At 43.2% G+C, this 22,015-nt stretch overlaps 1 protein-coding gene across 2 annotated transcripts in view; it reads right to left on the reverse strand.

Moving 5' to 3' along the window:
• LOC116973364 (fibronectin type III domain-containing protein 4-like) overlaps window positions 1–22,015 on the reverse strand; it is a 219,743-nt gene that overhangs the window by 72,303 nt on the left and 125,425 nt on the right. The window lies entirely within an intron of this gene.

The following is a 22,015-nucleotide window of genomic DNA, read 5'->3' on the forward strand; positions in this document are numbered from 1 at the left end:
AGTCCCACCTGCCTGCACTCATACCATAACCCTCCATTCCCTTCTCATCCATATGCCTATCCAATTTATTTTTAAATGATACCAACGAACCTGCCGCCACCACTTCCACTGGAAGCTCATTCCACACCGCTACCACTCTCTGAGTAAAGAAGTTCCCCCTCATGTTACCCCTAAACTTCTGTCCCTTAATTTTGAAGTCATGTCCTCTTGTTTGAATCTTCCCTATTCTCAAAGGGAAAAGCTTGACCACATCAACTCTGTCTATCCCTCTCATCATTTTAAAGACCTCTATCAAGTCCCCCCTTAACCTTCTGCGCTCCAGAGAATAAAGACCTAACTTATTCAACCTATCTCTGTAACTTAGTTGTTGAAGCCCAGGCAACATTCTAGTAAATCTCCTCTGTACTCTCTCTATTTTGTTGACATCCTTCCTATAATTGGGCGCCCAAAATTGTACACCATACTCCAGATTTGGTCTCACCAATGCCTTGTACAATTTTAACATTACATCCCAGCTTCTATACTCAATGCTCTGATTTATAAAGGCTAGCATACCAAAAGCTTTCTTTACCACCCTATCTATATGAGATTCCACCTTCAAGGAACTATGCACGGTTCATCCCAGATCCCTCTGTTCAACTGTATTCTTCAATTCCCTACCATTTACCATGTACTTCCTATTTTGATTTGTCCTGCCAAGGTGTAGCACCGCACATTTATCAGCATTAAACTCCATCTGCCATCTTTCAGCCCATTTTTCCAAATGGCCTAAATCACTCTATAGACTTTGGAAATCCTCTTCATTATCCACAACACCCCCTATCTTGGTATCATCTGCATACTTACTAATCCAATTTACCACCCCTTCATCCAGATCATTGATGTACATGACAAACAACAAAGGACCCAACACAGATCCCTGAGGCACCCCACTAGTCACCTGCCTCCAACCCGACAAACAGCCATCCACCATTACCCTCTGGCTTCTCCCATTCAGCCACTGTTGAATCCATCTTGCTATTCCTGCATTTATACCCAACAGTTGAACCTTCTTAACCAACCTTCCATGAGGAACCTTGTCAAAGGCCTTACTAAAGTCCATATAGACAACATCCACTGCTTTACCCTCGTCAATTTCCCTAGTAACCTCTTCAAAAAATTCAAGAAGATTAGTCAAACATGACCTTCCAGGCACTCTTCATTTCTTCATTTCATCTGCTACCTAAATGAGGCATTCAAAGTCAAAGTCAATTTTATTTGTCACATTCACATTACAAGTATCCATTTTCTACAATAAAGGTGGTTTTCTCCTACTGTTTTGAATTGAGCCCTTACCTGTGTCTCCTCTGTTTCTCGCAGCTCTGCTCTTGCGCCCACTTCCCCCGGATGGAACAAGCATAGATTTCCCTTGATCCCCACCTTTCACTACACCAGCCTCTGCGTCCAATACATCATTCTCTGTCATTTCCACCACCTTAACTATCATTCCACCACCAGGCACATCTTCCTGTCCCCACCCCTTTCTGCTTTCCGCAGAGATCACTCTCTTCGCAACTCCTTCACTTTGCTCAGCCCTTATTACCCAAACCATCCCTCACCAGGCACTTTCTCCTGCAACCGCAGGTAATGTAAGAACTATCCTTACATCTCTTCTCACTTCCATCCAACAACCCCAACAGCCCTCCAGGTGAGACAGAGGTTCACTTGCATCTCTTCCAACCTTGTGTATTGCATTCATGGTTCCCAATATGGCGTCCTCTACAGATTTATATTTCACTTTGCCTCTACCTTTCTCTCATCGTTATGTCTCCATTTCACAGTGGCACAGCTGGAAGAGCTGCTGCCTCACATCACCAAACACCAGGCTTTGATCCTGACCTCTGTTGCTGTGTGGAGTGTGCACATTCCTCCTGTGACCACAAGGGAAGAGATTGAACTTTTTTTTCCCTTCCATCACAGTGAGGAATGTGGAGGAGTCACTGTGGTGGATGTTTATGTTAAGATGTATTTTGTGGGATCTGTTGCTTTTTATTGGTTTGATTATGGCAAATGAAATTCCTCCGGGCAATCCGGTTTTCACCCACATCCCAAAGAACGTGGTTGTAGGTTAATTGACCTCTGTAAAATTGTCCTTAATGTGTAGGGAGTGGAGAAGAAAGTGAGATAATGTAGAATTAGTGTGAACAGGTGATTGATGGTTGGCGTGGACTCAGTGGGCCGAACAGCATGCTGTATCTCTGAACTCTAGCCTTTGTCATTATCCCCCACCCCTCCTCCTCACTTGCAGCCATTATTACTTGCTAGTCTTTAATCCACCCCAATGTCTCCTTTCAGCTTTCTCCCCCACTCCCATCATTTGAAGAAGTGTTCCAACCCAAAATGCCATCAGTCCATTTCCCTCCACAGATGCTGACTGAGCAGATGAGTTCCTCCAACACTTCATGTTTTGCTCAAGACCCCAGCTTCTGCAGTCTCTTGTGTCTCTATTTAGAAAGGGAGATGGTGGTGATGGCGGGTGTGGGGCTATCAGAATGTGATACGGAGGTTTATATGGCAGGATATTAGACTACTGCCCTATGAAATGTATCCAGGAAATATATAATCATTTCTTTTTGCCAACTAAATTATAGGGGGTTTTTTGTTGCACATATACACTTAAAGTGAATATACATTGCTTAGTTTTGTATTTCACACAATTTATTTGGCAGGTTTAATGTGTTTACATGAAGCATTTCCACCAGGGGGCAATGCACGATGGCAGCCTCGGCAACAGTCTGTGAGTTTTAAAAGTTTGTGTTAATGTTCTCTTGTTTGTTTTATGTAGGGGGTGGGGAGGGGGTAGCCGGAAACTTTTTTTTCAATCTCTTACCTTGTCAGAGATGCGATTGTTTTCTGGATCGTATCTCCGGTCGCTTTGCGGCCTAACATCATGGAGCTGGCGGCCTTGCTCTGGACTGACTTTGAGCACCACCGTGGTGATGTGGACATACCATCAGAGCCGATCCCTTGCCTGGGATCGACGCTCCAACCGCGGCCTGCGGATTTCACTATCGAGGAGCTCGCAGTCTCGGGTAGAGACCGATGTCGGGAAGCTCTAAACGACGCAGAAGGTTCGACCAGCCCCGACCCGGGTTCAGATCGCCCGGCATGGGGAGCTGAGATTCCCCCTCAATGAAGGAGCTTGATCGCCCTGACACAAGGGCCCAAACGCCGCCGGCTACGGGAGCCAAGATCGCCCTGTCAACGGAAGGCTCGAGGTCCCCTAACACGGGAGAACAAAGAAGGGAAGAGATTGAACTTTTTTTCATCTTCCATCACAGTGAGGAATGTGGAGGAGTCACTGTGGTGGATGTTTATGTTAAGATGTATTTTGTGGGTTCTGTTGCTTTTTATTGGTTTGACTATGGCAAATGAAATTCCTCGTATGTTGCAAAACATACTTGGCTCAAATATAATTATGATATTGATAATGTTACTGTGAAAATTGGAGATTCAGTTATCTGCTTGAAATTCAAAATGGCATGTATGCAGACAACAAAACTAGCCTACATGGAAACCATAGGAATCTCACCAACAAAATCCATAAGCGAAACATAAGAACAAAATGGAAAAATGTTACACTGGTGTTGAGGCAAATGCTATTCTAAGGTTGTGGTACAAGAAAATGTAAACATTTTAATCCTTTCCATCCAGCACAATGGGACTCAAACATAATCTAGATTTCTTGTTATCTACCTGACAGAAAGTTGACAATATTCTGTATTTTCCAGAGGCAACTGAACAACTGTTCAAGTTGTGTCCTCAAAGCTGGCAAAGTCCTAATTAAAGTATGTAAATTGATAGCTGGGCCTATGGAGATTAGAGTGTGCTTCCACTCTATGTAATTTGTATCAGCATTTTAAGTCTGAAAGGTTATGTGATAATACCCATTCAATTCTATGATATTGATAATGTTGCTGTGAAAAGTGGAGATGCAGGCAGTGCTGAAAGAGATAGAAAAATCTGAGCCACTGGATCTGATTTCTGGTTAATTTTGGTAAAATAGTATACGTTTATCACAGCAAAATGCTGAAGGCACTCTCATTTTATCTTTTCTTACACGAACAGAACTCTGATTTGGCTTTGTCTAATGTTAGACTGACTTGAAAGTTAGCCAAATCATTCCCGGTTGATCCCATTAGGCCAGTGAGGATATAGGTACAAGGAACTGCAGATGCTGATTTACAACAAAAAGACACAAAGTGTTGAAGTAACGCAGTGGGTCAGGCAGCATCTCTGGAGAACATGGATAGGTGACATTTCAGGTTGGGTTCCCTTCTTCAGCCTGAATAAGGGTCCCGACCCGAAACGTCACCTATCCACGTACACCAGTGAGAATGGTTCTTCATTCAATGGAAAGGGGTGTGTTGAATGGGACCTGCTGTTGTTACCCTCATGCATTCAACTTCACATTTGTTCCTTTCATGGGAGCTGTCGTTTTGCTGCATTTCTTATTTTTCTACAGTAATTTATAACTGAAATGAAAATATCGAGGAAAATGCTCTGCATGTCTCCCATTAGAATGACAACAGCCAGTAATCGTGTAATTATACATGATATAAGGATTTGATGCTACTCATTAAATATTTTCTCAGAAAATTTGCATTATTTTGCTATGGAAATCTATTTAAGTAACTACATTCCTTTTCATATTTGCATGTATCACCTCCAGCTGACCTCACACTGGTGAGAGCCTCATTGTGCTTTTATTAATTTAATCCAACACAAGGGTGATTACAGCACGAACACAGTGGCCATTAGCAAGACGCTGCATTTTAACAGGAACAGGCTCAAGGATTCATGAACACGTATAAGTGTTAAAATATCTGTCAACGTGGGAAAGCCTGGATAAGCCTGTATGATATATAATAATTACAATTATATAATCAATGCAATTATGAAATAATTAAGGTGCAACTAAGATTCAATAGTCTCATCAGAAACATAGCCCATGATGTTTTCTCCCAGATACTTATCCAGCTTCCTTCTGAAGACGAGAATTGAACCAGCCACCACTACTACCCCTGGCACTGCTCTTCCTCATGTTACTTCTGGCATTTTCACCTTTCACCTCATTCTATATCCCCTGGTTATTGACCTCATCATCATTATTTATACCTTCATGATTTTAAATACTTGAAACTCCCCCCTCCCCTTTCGTCTCCTCCACCTGGTTCCATGTGTCCCTCATTCCCCCACCTCATCTGGTCCCACCCATCACTTCGGGTCTGAAGAAGGGTCTCAACCCGAAACGTCACACATTCCTTCTCTCCAGAGATGCTGCCTGTCCCACTGAGTTACTCGAGCATTTTGAAGTAAATGTCTTCTCAAGCCTCCACAATTTTTCCTAAAGTGTGACGTTGAGAACTTGACTCAATACCTCAATAATGGCCGATACAATATTTTGTAAAAATCATTATGATTTTCTTGCTTTCAGAGAGTAATACAGCATGGAAACAGGCCCTTCATCATTCCCAAGCCAACCAAGATGCCCCATCTATACTAGTCCCACCTGCCCACATTTGACCCATATCCCACTAAACCTCTCCTTTCCATGTACCTGTCTAAATGTCTTTTAAATGTTGCTATAGTTCCTGCCTCAACGACCTCCTTTGTCAGCTTGTTCCATATACCCACTACCCTCTGCGTGAAAAAGCCATCCCTCAAGTTCCTACTAAATCTTTCCCCTCAGAAACCTATGTTCCCTTGCTCTTGATTCCCCTGCTCTTTGTTTACCCTATGTACCCTGCATATTCCCCTCATGATCTTATATTCCTCTACAATATCACCCCTGTGCTCCAAGAAATATAGTCCTGGCCTGCCCTACAGCCCAGGCCCTCAAGTCTTGGAAACATCCTCGTAAATCTACTCTGCACTCTCAATAACATTCTTTCTATAGCAGAGTGATTAAAACTGAACACGATAGGCAACCTCACCAATGTATTGTACAACTGTAGCAAAACATCCCAACTTCTGTACTCAAAAATGAAGACAGACACAAAAAGCTGGAGTAACTCAGTGGGTCAGGCACCATCTCTGGAGAAAAGGAGTAGGTGATGTTTCAGGATGAGAGCCTTCTTCAATTCCCTGACTGATGAAGGCCAATGTAACGAACACCTGCTTGACCAACCTATCTACCTGTGATGCCACTTTCGAGGAACCATGTACCCGTACTCCTAGATCCGTCTGCTCTACAACACTTCCCAGCACACTGCGAAAGTCCCGCCCTGGTTTGACTTTGCAAAATACAACAGCGCACACTTATCTGCACTACGCTTCATGTCTTTATTCAAATAGCCAACTAACCTACATGCTCGTTCAAACCATCTTATCTTTAGCTGATATTTAAAATTAACAGTGAATATATATCTCATATGAATACACATAAAAACAAGGGTGTGGTAAATGTGCCACCATCTAACTTCACCCCATGGTAATACAAACATTTTGAGGTCTGAGATGATTGTCCAGCTGAAGGAAGACCACATTGCAGTACTATAAAGATTAATTAAACTATAATAGTTTAATTAAAAATATTATATAATATATATGTAAATAAAATGTTTAAATAAAATATGTTATATTAACATATAAATATACATCAAACTAAACATATATATACACATAAAATGTTTAGTTTAAAATATGTCTCAGAGGCTTCATAGACAGGAGTAAACTTAAATCAGACCTTTATGTACTACATTGTTTAAGAAGGAACTGCAGATGCTGAAAAATCGAAGGTAGACAAAAATGCTGGAGAAACTCAGCGGGTGAGGCAGCATCTATGGAGTGAAGGAAATAGGCAACGTTTCGGACCGAAACCCTTCTTCAGACTGAAGAAGGGTTTCGGCCCAAAACGTTGCCTATTTCCTTCGCTCCATAGATGCTGCCTCACCCGCTGAGTTTCTCCAGCATTTTTGTGTACCTTTACGTACTATACTACTTTTGTGCACATCGGCACCTTAGAGGAGGGTGTGGTTGTACACAAGCAGTGCTGCTCCCTCACAGCAAACCGGGTTTAGTTTAGACCTCTGATACTGTTTCATCCCACATCCCAAAGATGTGCTGGCTATGTGGAAATGGGTGATGGGAGAGACAGGGTAGAGTTCATGGACAGGTGAAAAAGAAAGGGTAACAGGAAATAGGTAGTGGAATGGAATTGATGGGGCTGTTTTGAGTGCCAGTACACACTCACTGGGCTGAATTACTTCCTCTAAATTTCAAGAAAAACCATACAATAGATCTTCTTCATATAGGATTAGAGAGAAGGTGCAACACAGAAAGAAAACTATTTGGCAACATAAGAAGATTATAGTGTTTATAATCTAAATGGATATCTCCCACCTCGCTTCCTCTAATTTTCTATTCTTCTCTACTTCATATTGATCCACTTTCCCCTTAAATGTACCAACATTATTTACCTCAAACACTTTGAATATTGTGGATTGGATGGTCTGACTGGACCAAACTGGATGTCATTGCCTCATCATTCAAGATCAGTAAACTAACCACGAAAATGTGTTCAAATTACTTGGATCAGTAAGCAAAAATTGCATAAGGTATCTTTCAGACTATTTATGCTTATCTCCAAACTTGTAAGATGTTATCTTTTTTGAGTTGGAAGAAACTGATTTATTTGTTTTAATTGCATATCTGAATGAGACAACAGCTGTATTTTCATGTTTTGTAATGTCTGACAATTGTGAGTCAGCTAGCTACCACAAATCAATGACAGCTGCAACTGGAGAAATTTATTACATTAAGAAATCACACTGTTCCAGAAAATAGGTCAAATAAAACTAGCTTGTCAAACGTGGCACTGCATGTGCAAGCAGACGAGGTCACATCAGTGGACATAACAGTGGATAAAACAGAAAATGATGGAAATAATCAGGGTCAGATATTATTTGTGGGAAACAGTTACAATTCCTGATCAACAACCTTTCATCGAAGGTTCTGTTGAAAGGTTGTTGACAGAAATATTTCTCTCCTCAATAATGTAAGAAGATTAATCACTTTCTATAAGCAACCTCAATTATCTCTTTATGAGCTAATTTGTTGCAAAACAGTTGATGAGATTACTATATTTCCCAGCAATGAAGACACACCTGCGTAGAAGACGCACCTCCACTTTGAGTTGCTAAATTTTGAAAAAAGGCTGACGGGACATAGAATTTCTCACGCTCAAAAAAAATAAAAATAAAAATAAAAATAAAAATAAAGAAAGTAAAAAATCAATTTGCCCAAGGCTTCCAGATCTCCTCCATTCTGAATGACTGAATGGGTGAGGGGTGGAGGGTGACGGCAGGTGGTGAGATGGTGGGAAAAACAGGAGAGCACCGGGACAAGTTGAATCAGTTGTGATCTTATTGAATGACAATACTAGTTCAAGGGACCAATTGTGGTTACACGCGCTGACACAGGAATAAGCGCCACAGCCCGCTGTCCTGTTATGCATCGTCCACTGACCCGCTCCGCTCTATGTTCTTTGCTCTTGGGCTGGTCCCCTCACTGTCCGGTCTCAGAGCCAGGTCAAAAATAGGGATAATGAGAATTTCAAAACTAATACCAACTGCTTTTGTGCATGTCTGTTGACAAGGCAGCAGCATTCATATTCTCTCTGTTATCCTCACTTGACCGACAACCACCACACACCTCCAAAGCATGTCCCCATGCAAATTTACATTGAAAGACATGGACCGGGCAGTGAATGCCATGCAGTGTCACCCAGTGCAGCAAGTGAGGCCATGTCCTGCTCCCAGCGGCAGTCGGAATTTAAGGATTTGCGGGAAGCGGCATGAGCGAGGCCAGCGAACGGCAGGAAAGAGGTGTTCAGACGGAGAGCACTGCCAGAGGTGAGCGGGCCGACAGAAGGCGTTTATGTGGCGGCCGGTTCCGCTGTCCGGTCCTGGCGGCCGCTCGCAGCCACCCGAGCTACTTCCCTCCCCGGCCACAATGCGGTGGCTCCGCGGCCGGTGCGCCGTGGCAGCGGTGAGTGAGTTGCTGGCATGATCCCCGACTCCCTCCTTCTCAATGCTCCTGCCCGTGCTGACCCGGGCCAGACTCCCCACACGCTGTGAAAGGAACTCTCCCCCCCCCTAGCGGCGCCGTCCTTTTGCAGCCGCTTCCCACTTTACAGCCTCTTCCTATAAGCTGCCAGCAATGAGGGATAGACTTGGCCATCCATCAGTACAGCAACATTGTTCTTGATGTTGCTGTACTGAGGGATAGCCAAGTCTATCTTTCTTGGCTAACAACCTAACCTTCGACCTCATGGACGCAGGTAATTTTCGTGCCTTATTTTTGGGTAAAAAATAGCTTCTTCATTGCCGGGAAATACGGTAACTACAGAACCTATGTTGTCTGCTGTGTTCATTCACAATTCAATTTTGTTAAGGGGATCTCAAGAAATCTGTTATGTCCATTATAAGATGTGTTTTGAATTCATTTTGGAGGAACCTTGGCCAATACAGAAAGTGTGTGTATATTATTCAACGTCTTAGTTTGGTTTATTATTGTCACCTATACCGTGGTACAGTGAAAAGCTTTTGTTGCATGCCATCCAGTCAAAGAGAATACTATACACTTACAATCAAGCCTCCCACAGTGTACAGATTAAGGATAAAAGGTACAGATAAAGGATAAACAGTACATTTAATGCAAGATAAAGCCTGATTTTTAAAAGTTTAAAGGTCACCAATGACGTAAATGGGAGGTCAGGACTGCTCTCTAGCTGATGAGGGTCATTCAGATGCCTGATTACAGTTGGGAAGAAACTGTTCCTGAATCTGGAGGATGCTTAGGCACTTTATTTTTGTTTGTGAGTAGTGAAGGCAATTCAATTTCAATGCCAATATCTGCTCAGAGAATAATTTTACAGTAAAACACAAAGTATTGGACGAACTCAGTGGCAGCAACTGTGGAGGAAATGAATGGGTGCCTTTTTGGGTTGGGACCCTTCTTCAGACCTGACTATAAAGGTTATTGCATATGGTTCAATGAGAATCATGGCTAATTTCCTGTTTAACCTTGGACACTGACTGGAACAGATTACTTTGTTTGTGTGAATGGGAAGTTATTCCAAACCCAATATTGAACTATGAGATAAATAATACAATAATTTCAGGAAACTACAGATGCTGGAATCTTGATAAAAAAAAAATGAAGTGCTGGATGCACTCAGCAGACCAGCAACATCTGTGGAGGGAAATGGGTTGAGCCCCTCTTCAGAGTATATAATCATCCTCTTTACGAAGTGTTAAATAGATGAATGAGTTGCCTTATTTATGGTTGTACTACTGGAATAATATACCAAAGCAACAATGATTCAAGTTGCTTCTAGATCGAAATTCATTCCAAGTCTATCAGTATCAATAATACCAAAGAAGGCACTAAATTAAGGGCCTGATTTAATTCATTTTGGTGAGGCGAGTACTTCCTGTAAATTGAAAAGGTCAAAAAGGATCAGTGTTTCAATGTTTTGTTTAAACAAGTCTGAATATCTGCTTTTATTAAGGTACAGGTATTTGTGATTCAACAAAAACTAGTAATGTTTTGTTGCTCGATTTAACCAAGCTTAAGCACCAGTTTCACATTTTTTCCATTTATTTTACTGCTCTAAGATCCATCCCAGATTTACCTGGATCATGCTCCTGTCTGGTCCCTATTTACTTTGCCTACTCTGCCAGGATTATCCATACTTGACTGGGATTGATATCTGCAGTTGGTGGTCTCTGCCTGGTCCACATCTCTTTTTAGACAGTGCACATTGTGGGTTCTGAAGCTACTGTCAAAGATGATTTGACGAAATGCCTAGATACATTTTACAGACTGTACCTGCTGCAGCCACAGTGCTTCAGCGGTACAGATATTGAATGTTTAATGTAGAGCAAGCTGTTTTGTTCCAATATACTGCTGAAGCAGTCTCACGGAGCATGCAGGGAGAGTAGTCCAACACACATCTGACACATTTATTCAGGATGGTGGATAGGCTTGGGGAACCAGAAGGTAAGTACTCACTGGAGATTACCTTGAAGATATGCTCTTCCAGCTGCAGTGTTTATTTGTTTGGTCCATTGTTGCTGGTCAATGATGACCTCCAGATTGCTGATGAAGTGGAATATGGCAATCGCAGAGGGTTTTTATAATAGATGAAGTAAAATCACTGAGACGGTGTGCACATTTAATGAAAACAATTGATCAGATGGAATTGTATGGAAGGTGAAGAATAAAACAAAGACATTTATGATAACATAGAAGACAGTTGGCGAGCTCTATAATACCAATCTTTTCTGGAAAATTGACTGGGCTGTTGCCAACAGTGCACAGAATGTGCCCTTTGAATACTGGGGTTAATTGCCAATCTTTCTTCATGGAACAGACTGGTCTATTGGGTATTAGATGTGCCATCTGTTCTTTGTACTCATCACTAGTCATCAGAATATTTTGCTGCTTTCTGGGCAGGAAAAAATGTAATAAAATTTAGCAAGGACAGAGATATATGATAAACATATTAAGAAAAAGCTATTTGAACTTGGTCTAAATTAAATTCTGCTCCCTCTCCCAGGAGTTGGCATTTATTTAATTTAACTGAAGGAACATTTTACAGATGTTTTTAAGTCCTTTTTTAGTGTATTAAAGATCCACTAATATACTATGTAATACACACTACTTTGTTACCTCTTGCTTTATTTAAGAGGGTTAGATGTGGCCCTTGTGGCTAAAGGGATCAGGGGGTATGGAGAAAAGGCAGGTACAGGATACTGAGTTGGATGATCAGCCATGATCATATTGAATGGCGGTGCAGGCTCGAAGGGCCGAATGGCCTACACCTGCACCTATTTTTCTATGTTTAGATTCCATTTACATTTTAATATTGAAGGGGAGCAAAAAGTACTTCTTCAGCTGCCTCTTTTGCCAATCATTGCAGCAGGCTATTCACTTCAGTTAAAAGCAATTCTGTGAGTGCTGGTAATGTATAATTTAAAGGAATAACTAAAAATATGAACTTAAAGCAGATTGTGGCAAATTATTACTGCTCTGGAAACTATGTGAACAATCGTAGTCAGTCGTATTCTATTAATATGTAACAAGAATACATTGTTAGGATTGGCTGATAGAAAGCAGACTAATGCATTCTTCAGCGATTTTCCTCAGTGAAACTTTCATTATTTCATCAATCATTTAAGGTTCTGAAAGCATAGGATGATCTCTGAAATCATTTTGATTTCCAATAGCTAATTAGCCAATGGCCAATTAGCCAATAGTTAAGGTGTTTTTACATTGCCCATGATCAAGAAGGTGCAAGTGTCCTAGTTTTGTCTGGAGACAAGTTGTGTGCTCAGTGACAAAAATATGCACATTTGAACTCATACCCTGACAGTAAGTACTTGGTGAAGAAACAAAGAACTGCAGATGCTGGTTTCCACCGAAGATAGGCACAAAATGCTGAAGTAACTCAGAGGGTCAGGCAGCATCTCTGGAGCTAAAGGATAGGTGACATTTTGGATTGGGACACTTCTTCAGACCCTGAAGATGGGTCCCGACTCGAAATATCACCTATCATTTCCTCTAGAGACTCTGCCTGATCTGCTAAGTTACTCCAGCACTTTGTGTCTATCTTCAGTAAGTAGACAGAAGTAGGTAAGTATCTTCAGTAAGTCCTTTGTGTTGCTCACAGAAACTACGCAGTGAGTTCTGGCCTGGCCTGAAAAAGCCAGTGATATATACGAAACAAATACTGTAGGTAACCCTCTTATTATTTGATCTTATAGTTATAATTATCATTGATGCAAAATCTAAGAATAAAAGAAAATTATAGACTTTATGCAATTTTCTCATTTAACAAGAAATCTCTAAGTCTAATCAGTCTAATAAAATTTGGCCGATGATTAAATTGATAACAATATTCCATTCATGAACATAATATGGAATTAACTGAAGAAAAACATCTCAATGAGATTTCATTATCTTTCTCTGCTAGAGCTTCACAGTCAGATGGTGTCACAAGGCATAACTCTAATAGAGTTTTCAGTATCTCCCAACCGCTTATAAATTTCTCTTCAGAGAGAAGTGAATGATATTTCAGAGGCTATTACTTTCTATTGCTGTATTACCTGATCATCAGAAATGCTGATTTACCTTTTAAATGTCAAATCAGTTTGTCAGATTACCAAAGCCACTAAAAACACTGGCACGTGTAGGAAAGAACTACAGATGCTGGTTTAAATCGAAGGTAGACACAAAATGCTGGAGTAACTCAGCATAACAGACAGCATCTCTGGAGAGAAGGAATGGGAGACGTTTCGGATTGAGACCCTTCTTCAGACTGATGTCAGAGGAGTGGGTGGGACAAAGATAGAATGTAGTCGGAGACAGTAAGACTGGTGGGAGAACTGGGAAGGGAGAGAGGATAGAGAGGGAAAGCAAGGGCTATCTGAAGGGCCCTTGCTTTTCGTCTCTCTCCCTTCCCCCTGACCCGCGGTCTATCTTTGATCAGACTTTGCTGGCTTTACCTTGCACTAAACATTTATTCCCTTTTCATGTATCTATACACTGTAAATGACTCGATTGTAATCATGTATTGTCTTTCCATTGACGTGACATTAAATTAAACTGGACTGAACAGAAAGAGACCCACACAACAATTAACCTGTGATTGAAGCTGAAGAAAAAAAGTTACTAATCAAAAACAGGATGGATTGAGAGATCTGGTTGTGAGCATGTATGGCTGTGAGGTCAAATGTCATGATTACAGGCTCTTTAGACAACAGAGGCTAATTAGGAAAGGAGAGGGAATAATAATATTGATAAAAACCTAAATTACTGAAACAAAAATAAATGATTTAATTAGAGGGCCTGTACCATTTAGGCGATTTTTCCCGGCAACTGCCGGCGACTGTCACAATCGTAGCAGGTTGCCGAAAAAGCGGCAACTGGACCCCCCCTATGGCAATGTCTATGACAAGCTACGACAACCTACCACCTAGTCGACGTCAAGCTACAGCAAGCTATCGACAACCGGCGACCCATTAGGACGTCCACCAACGACCACACCTACGACAACCTACGACCACACAGGCGACAACCTACGACAACCGAAGTCAACCTACGTTCACCTACGACAAGCAATGACCCTATCGGTGACAACTGAAGATAACTGAAGACAATTCTGTCGCCGGTACCTGTCGCCTGTTGACATAGGTTGACGTAGGTAGTCGCCAATGAAATTCACCTAAGTCAGCACCTGGCGACAACCAACGTCATTTGGCGACAACCTGTGTCATCCTGGCGACAACCTACGACAGCACTTACGCCAGGAGAAGACAAGCTACGTCAAGCTACTTCAAACCCACAGTCGCCGAAAAGTTTTGAACATTTCAAAATCCAGCGGCGACCAGAAAAATGTTACGACTCTTTAGGTGACTTGAGGAGACTACTCACGATCATACAGGTGTCACCCCGCGACCATGTGGCGACAGCCTAGTCGTCTGTAGTCGTCGAAAAAAATCGCCTAAGTGGGACAGGGGGTTGAGGCTGGCTAAACAGTGGAAACTCCTTGGGTAGAAATAAAGACCAGCTGTGGAATCATTAGTTCAGGTGCAGTGCTGGGTGACAGAGGAGACAGAATGAAGATTGATTAGTATTTCTAGCTCTCTTTTAAAAAAATGAATGAACAGAAAAAGAAAAAATAAGCTAGAACAGGAAAATAAATGACTACAGTATAATTTGGTAAAATATGTTGAAAGAAATCTCCGAAGACCTCTAAGCTGGAAGAATAAAAAGATTCTGCAGCTTTAATCTTCTTTCCTGAAAGAGTCTGCAGGAAAATAAATGCTCAATTTAGATATCTTATGCTGTGAGATACCAGCTCCAACTTCTGGCAGAAACTTTAATCTAATGGTCAAATATGAGAAATGCAAGGGAGGCTGGTGGCAATTCGTTGATTTTGCAAAGAGTGTCAAGCAGTCACCCAGTAGTTTGTGATAATTGATAAATCAGGTTATATTTTGTCGTCATCACAAATTGCTTGATAATGTGCACATTAATAACAGCAAAAGCTATTAACATCAACATTATTATTACCAGGTATATTCTGGCACAATATATTTTGGAAATGATAAGGGATCAGGCCACACTGGATTTGGTAATGAGCAACAAATTAGAATTAGATAGTGAGCTGATGGAGAAACATCTGATAGATAGATAGATAGATAGATAGATAGATAGATAGATAGATAGATAGATAGATAGATAGATAGATAGATAGATAGATAGATAGATAGATAGATAGATAGATAGATAGATAGATAGATAGATAGATAGATAGATAGATAGATAGATAGATAGATAGATAGATAGATAGATAGATAGATAGATAGATAGATAGATAGATAGATAGATAGATAGATATCCTTTATTGTCATTCAGACCGAAGTCTGAACGAAATTTCAGCAGTCATACATACAATACAATAAAAACAACAATAAACACATATTAACATCCACCACAGTGAGTCCACCCAGCATCTCCTCACTGTGATGGAGGCAAAAGTCTTAGGTCTGCAGTCTCTTTCCTCCTCTTCTCCCTCTGCGCTGGGGCGATACCCCCCCGGGCGATGTTACAAATCAGTCCCGCGGCTCAAACACCGCGGCCCGGGGTGGTCGAAGCTGCCGCCCACCAGTCCTGCAGACGCAGCCGCTGGCCCGCGGCCGAACCCCGGACTCAGGCCACCACCGCCAGAACACCGTCCCAACCACCCTCACGTGAGTACCGTACCATCTTCAGCCTCGGGCTGGGCCGCCCCGACATGGGCGCCGAACCTCCCTCTGGCCGGGCCGCCCCGACTTGGGCGTCGCTTCTCCCTCTGGCCGGGCTGCCCCGACTTGGGCGTTGCTTCTCCCTCTGGCCGGGCTGCCCCGACTTGGGCGTCGCTTCTCCCTCTGGCCGGGCTGCCCCGACTTGGGCGTTGCTTCTCCCTCTGGCCGGGCCGCCCCGACTTGGGCGTCGCTTCTCCCTCGGGCCGGGCCACCCCGACATGGGCGCCGAACCTCCCTCGGGCTGCGAGCGCCGCACCTCCCCGAGCTCGGCCGCTCCGACGGGAGCCTCGTCCCACCCTCGGGCTGGCCGCCCTCACGGGAGCGTCACAACCTCTCACGGGAGCACTGTTCCAGCCCTGAGCCGGACCGCCCTCACGGGAGCGAGCTCAGGGCGAGTCCTGACGGGCTCTGCCTCCGGAGCCTTGAGGTCGCCAGCTCCATTAGGCCTCAGCGCAGACGGAGGCAGAGAAGGGGAATACGACAAAAATGTCGTATTCCCCCGCAGGGAGTGACTGCAAACCCCGTTTCAACCCCCCCCCCCCCCCCAAAACACAAACTAAGAACCAAAAACTAGACTAACCAAAACGAAATAAACAACACAAAAAACACAAACAAACGGGACTGCCGGTGAGCCGCAGCTGCCAGGGCAGTAACCTTAAAATGAATTATTTATTAGTTGGTTTGAATGAAAAAGAGAGAGAGAGAGGTATATAAGGTAAATTTCAAGGTTCCCGGAGGCAGCGCCGACAGACAAGAGGCCGAAGCAAAGAAGCTGAAGCCTCAGAACCGAATAGAAACGAGGCCGAAACACCAATGAACCGAAAGAGTCCGAATACGAAACGCCTAATAACCGAAAGGATGGGACGCCTAAAAACCAACAAACCGAAAGGCTGCATCGCCTAAAAGCAAACTTACCGAATGGCCGCTCTGTCGAAACGCCACCTACCCGAAAGGCGGCGTCGCCTACAGGCCAAAGGACCGACTGCCGCTCAACAGAAAAGTCCAATAACGGACTTGACGTTGCCGGGAGGCGGGTCTTGTCAGCGATTGGTCCAGACCCCCGCGTCCATCATATCACTGAGAAGGCATGAACATTGTCCCAAACCTCCGCTCCACTGACCCACAGACCGCAGAGGGTGGCCGTCGGAGAGCGGGGGCTGGCCCGAGGAATGCACACCTTTGGCCGCTTTCAACTTGGTGCTAGGGTTCAGATTTCCCAGTCACCTATTGGCTTGTGTGAGAAAAATAACCCCACGCTCCCGTCTCCCCCTTCTCTCTATACTCTTCTCTCTCTCCTCCTCTCTCTCTCTCTCCTCTCTCTCTCCCCTCCTCTCTCTCCCCTCCTCTCTCTCCCCTCTTCTCTCTCTCTCCCCTCTCCCTTCTCTCTCCCCCCTCTCTCTCCTCCCCTCTCTCTCTCCGTCTCCACCTGCGGGAGCGTCCCACAGTCACTGACCGCGATGCACCGCCATCAGACCGCAACCTCCACACCAGGGTAATCCCCCCACCCCCTCCGACCCCCGGTCTGTGACACCCATACCAGGGTGATTCAACCCGGCCACAGAGACAGACGGTTTATTTACTACCGTCTCTGTGTTTGCGGAACGTACCCAAGCTCCCACGCACAAAACAGGCAGCATTTCGTGCCGAGACCATTCTTCAGAATGCGTCTGAAGGGTCTCGACCCGAAACGCCACCCATTCCTTCTCTCCTTTCATCGGCTTCGTGTATTTCGTGCCTCTCCTGGGCGTTTCGGCCTCGTTCCTATTCGGTTCTATGTCTTTGGCTTCTTTGCTTCGGCCTCTTGTCTGTCGGCTCCGCGTCTGCACACAAAATCTCAAAGCAATGCAAACATAATTTGACCACATTAAACTTAGTTCAGCTGTTAATTAATAACAGAGTAAGAAATATTCAAGAAAGGATTTGATACACCAGTGGCACAGCAAGGGTGGTACGGTGTCGCACTGGTCGAGTTGCTGCCTTACAGTGCCAGAAACCTGGGTTTGATCCTGACTACGGGTGCTCTCTGTATGGAGTTTGCACATTCTTACTGTGACTGTGTGGTTTTTCTCGAAGTCCTCTGGTTTCCCCCACATTCCAAAGACGTACAGGTTTGTAGGTTAATTGACTTCTGTAAAATTGCCCCTAGTGTATATGTTGCGAAACAGGGATAACATAGAACTAGTGTATGGGTGGTAATTGGTCACCGAAGAGTCTATTTCTATGCTGCATCCCTAAACTAAACTAAAAGTGTATAATAGCTCATCCATTGTTGTTAAATAACTGTAGTCAATCAACAAGCTGAAGGAAAATATTAAACTGAAAAAAGGCCAACACAGTTGCTAAGAAATGTCAAAATCCAATAGATCAGGAGACCTACATGTGGAAAATGAGGAAGGGGTGCAAAATTAAATATGGAAATTAACATTATATGGAAATTAACATGGAAGGATACCAAAGCTTAAGGTAGCTGTGGCAATATCAGAACAGTCATGATTCTGATACCTATAGTACTCAATCTGAGGATGTGGGTTTCTAATAAAATCAACAAAATTGATTGCAAAACTTACGGAGAATTATTAAAAAACCAGATCAGCACATCAATGTTTGTATTGGAAGGAGATTGAACACCAGCATCACACAATTGATAAAAAATATGTAATTGATGCTTATGTTATTATGTGGAAGACCGAACAAAGTACTAAAGAGACAAGAAAACCTAAAAATGTTAAACGAATGAACAGTGGGTTTAAAATAGATAAAAGACATATATGGGAAACAAACTGCGATAATTGAAAACAAAAGATTCCTCAGGATCATAAAAGCTTCCACCCCTTGGTATTAAAATATACAGGAAAATAAATCAGCATCGCATGAATTTATAATTTTACAAAATCCTCCAGATTCAGCAGAAGTAATTTTAACTTGGAAATTTATGTAAGTAAGGTAAATCATCTCTTTATAGCCTTCTTAAAATCATATATTTGATCAAAAACGTTGCATGTGGAAGAGAAATCCAGTAACTGGGTTATCTGTTCAGCAGTAGACCTTGGCTGGACTCTTCTCTCGAGGAGGCTCAAGGTTTTGAGGCCTGCTGATCTAACAATGCTACTGTCTCAGCTTGGTTGATATATCTCTTGACAGATTCAAGGATCAAGCTTCCTGATATTACTCTTAGGAACAGATGTGATTGTTTGCTAACTCAGGCAAGAATTTCTAATGTTATACTGTACTGACATTAGGGTGGCATGGTGGCGCAGCCATAGAGTTGCTGCCTTAAGGGCTTGCCCCACGAGCATGCGACTCCATGCGGCAAGCACGACCTAATGTGGTTGCTTGAGCCGTACGGCCTCGCGGGGCCGGTCCCACTTCGATCACCGGAGCCGCATGGAGTTGTGCACCTAAGATAGACACAAAATGCTGAAGTAACTCAGCGGGCTAGGCAGCATCTCTGGAGAGAAGGAATGGGTGACATATCGGGACGAGACCCTTCTTCAGACTGAGAGTCAGGGGGAGAGGGACACTAGAGATATGGAAGGGTAAGGTGTGAAAATGACAGATCATAGCAGATGTTGATCAGGGAAATGTAGAATGGTTCAATGTTAGCTATGGGGAAGGTGACAATGACAATGCAAGTCTAGCCTCGAAAAAAAGCATAGGCTTTTCCACAATCACACTGATCATTTCAGTTAAACCATCTAGCGTGTTTTCCCAATTTACTCACCCAGTTACATCCAACGGTATTCAGAGTAATTAGGAGGAATGTAATCTGGATTTTCATTTTTATACAGGATGAAGTGCTACACTGTGTTGGCTATAGGTGGTACAATGGCGAGCAGGGGCGAGGATTAGAATCAATTGGATGCTGTTACCTAATAATTTAAACCTGCAACCGTTGATTCATGGAATCTTTACACTCAGGACAATCTTTACACTGCCATTAAACATGTTGATTGGAAATGTAAGTGTGCATCTCTTACATAGAAGACACGCCTTAAAACATAACTTCACTCCATGATAATTGAATCTCAAAATGGCCTATTTTTCTTTCACTTTGACTGAACAATGTTTTTATCAGTAAGGCTTATCACACAATTATCTCATATTTATTGAATATACTAAAGAATCGTTTCTACTAAAACCATGAATTATTAAATATTGATATGCAGTGTTAACAATGGGAACAAATAGTAATGTCCTTAAGCCATCACCTCATTAGTAGGTTGAAAGCTAAAGAATGCAGCTGTTTTTGCAAGAATCTGCAAAATGATTTTGTCTATCAAAATAGTGATAATTTAGGGCAGGGGTAAAAAGATGTTTGTAGATTTGCTATTGCATGTTAGCCAATCAGAATGCTTAGTAATAATAACTCTGCCTAGTGCATGCTTTATAGTGTAAGAACTCGCCTACCATATTCAGTAGTTGCAGCAGACTGAATGTATAATGTACTGTAGATCTGATACTGGAATGAATATTAAAGATGCTTCCACCTTTACCTGTGTTCTAGTCAGTGTTGGTTAACTGGTTCTAACCCACTACACTCATTTACCATGATTTATTTTCTTTATCGGTTTTATTTTGTGATTTTTTTCAACGTTATGGCCAAGTCCTGTCGAAAGCCGAGTCCCCTTGTGTTTGACTCTGACATAGCCGAGCGATGGCACATGTTTGAACATGATTATGCTCACTACATTCGCATCGTTCACCGGAATGACCCCGATGATCTGAAGGCATCGCTACTGCTCAATCTAGCTGGTCCAGAAGCAATGATTCATGCAGACAACTTTGAGTTTGCCACCGCAATCAATGATACTAATGGCCAGGTCCTTGTGCCAGCAGAATCTATCAACGACCCAACTGCCCTACTCAGAAAATTTAGAGAGTTATGTGACCTGCCCTCGAATCGCATCCTTGAGAGAACAAGGTTCTTCGCCCGACAGCAGCAGGTCGATGAACCTGTTGGACACTTCATCAGTGACTTACGACACATGGCTACACGGTGCCGCTTCGGTGAGTTGACTAATGAGTTAGTACGGGAGTTAGTACGGGACAAGATTGTGAGGGGGATGAACCACCGCAAGCTAAGAGCTGAACTGCTTCGGAACGCTGAACTGACTTTAGAGCAAGCCATTCATTCATGTCGCATGGCAGAGGTTGTGGCCCCGCTCGCAGACTTTGACCCTGCCAGCCCACAACAGCAACATAACGTCAATCTTGCTAACTACTCTCCCCGAAATGTTTCAAACGTGCCTCACAAAAGTCCAAATGTGCCTGCCATGAGATGCCCCAACTGCAATTATTTCCACTCTAGAGGGCACCAGTTCTGCGTAGCCCATGGGAAAGTTTGCCACAACTGGAAGAAGCTTAATCACTTTGCTATGTGTTGTCGGTCTCGTGGGAACACTGCTTGATGGACAAATCTGCACCTGCTTCAACAAGAACTGTCTGACTCCGAATCCCAAGGACACGACGATGCTTCCCACGGGAATGATTCCGATAACACAGACAACGACTCAGCAGTACTATCTCTCCTACACTCCTCAGGTAAACTGCTGGACTCTGCAGTGAACATGGTGATAAACAACAAGGCCCTAACTGCCAAGGTCGACACGGGTGCAAAGGTCAACATAATGTCGCTCAGACAGTTCAACAAGATCAGGAGCATGGAACAGATGAAAAAGGACTCCTCCACCCACATGCCTATGGTGGGGAAGTTTTACACCCACTGGGGAAAGCTGATTTGAAATGCACTGTCAATGAACAAACAAAAACCCTGATGTTTTACATCGTGCAACCTAACTCTGAAACCCTGCTTGGCATCAGTGCATGCTATGACCTAGGACTGGTCTATTTTGGATGTGCTGTCCACAAACTCTGTCTGACAGAGGAGCCAACACAGCAGCTGCTATCCCAGTACAAAGACCTGTTCGACGATAAACTTGGCTAGCTGCCAACAACGTACAGGATCACTGTAGATCCCACAGTTACACCAGTGGTTCGCGCACCCCACCGTGCTCCCCATGCCATACAGGAAAGAATACACACTGAACTAAAACGTATGGTCTCCATCTGAGTCATTGCCGAGGTCAGCGAACCCTCTGACTGGGTCTCCACTATGGCCATAACCACCAAGAAAAACAAAGAAGAGTTGAGGGTCTGCA

This window comes from Amblyraja radiata, chromosome 5 (assembly GCF_010909765.2).
Source record: "Amblyraja radiata isolate CabotCenter1 chromosome 5, sAmbRad1.1.pri, whole genome shotgun sequence".
NCBI lineage: Eukaryota > Metazoa > Chordata > Chondrichthyes > Rajiformes > Rajidae > Amblyraja > Amblyraja radiata.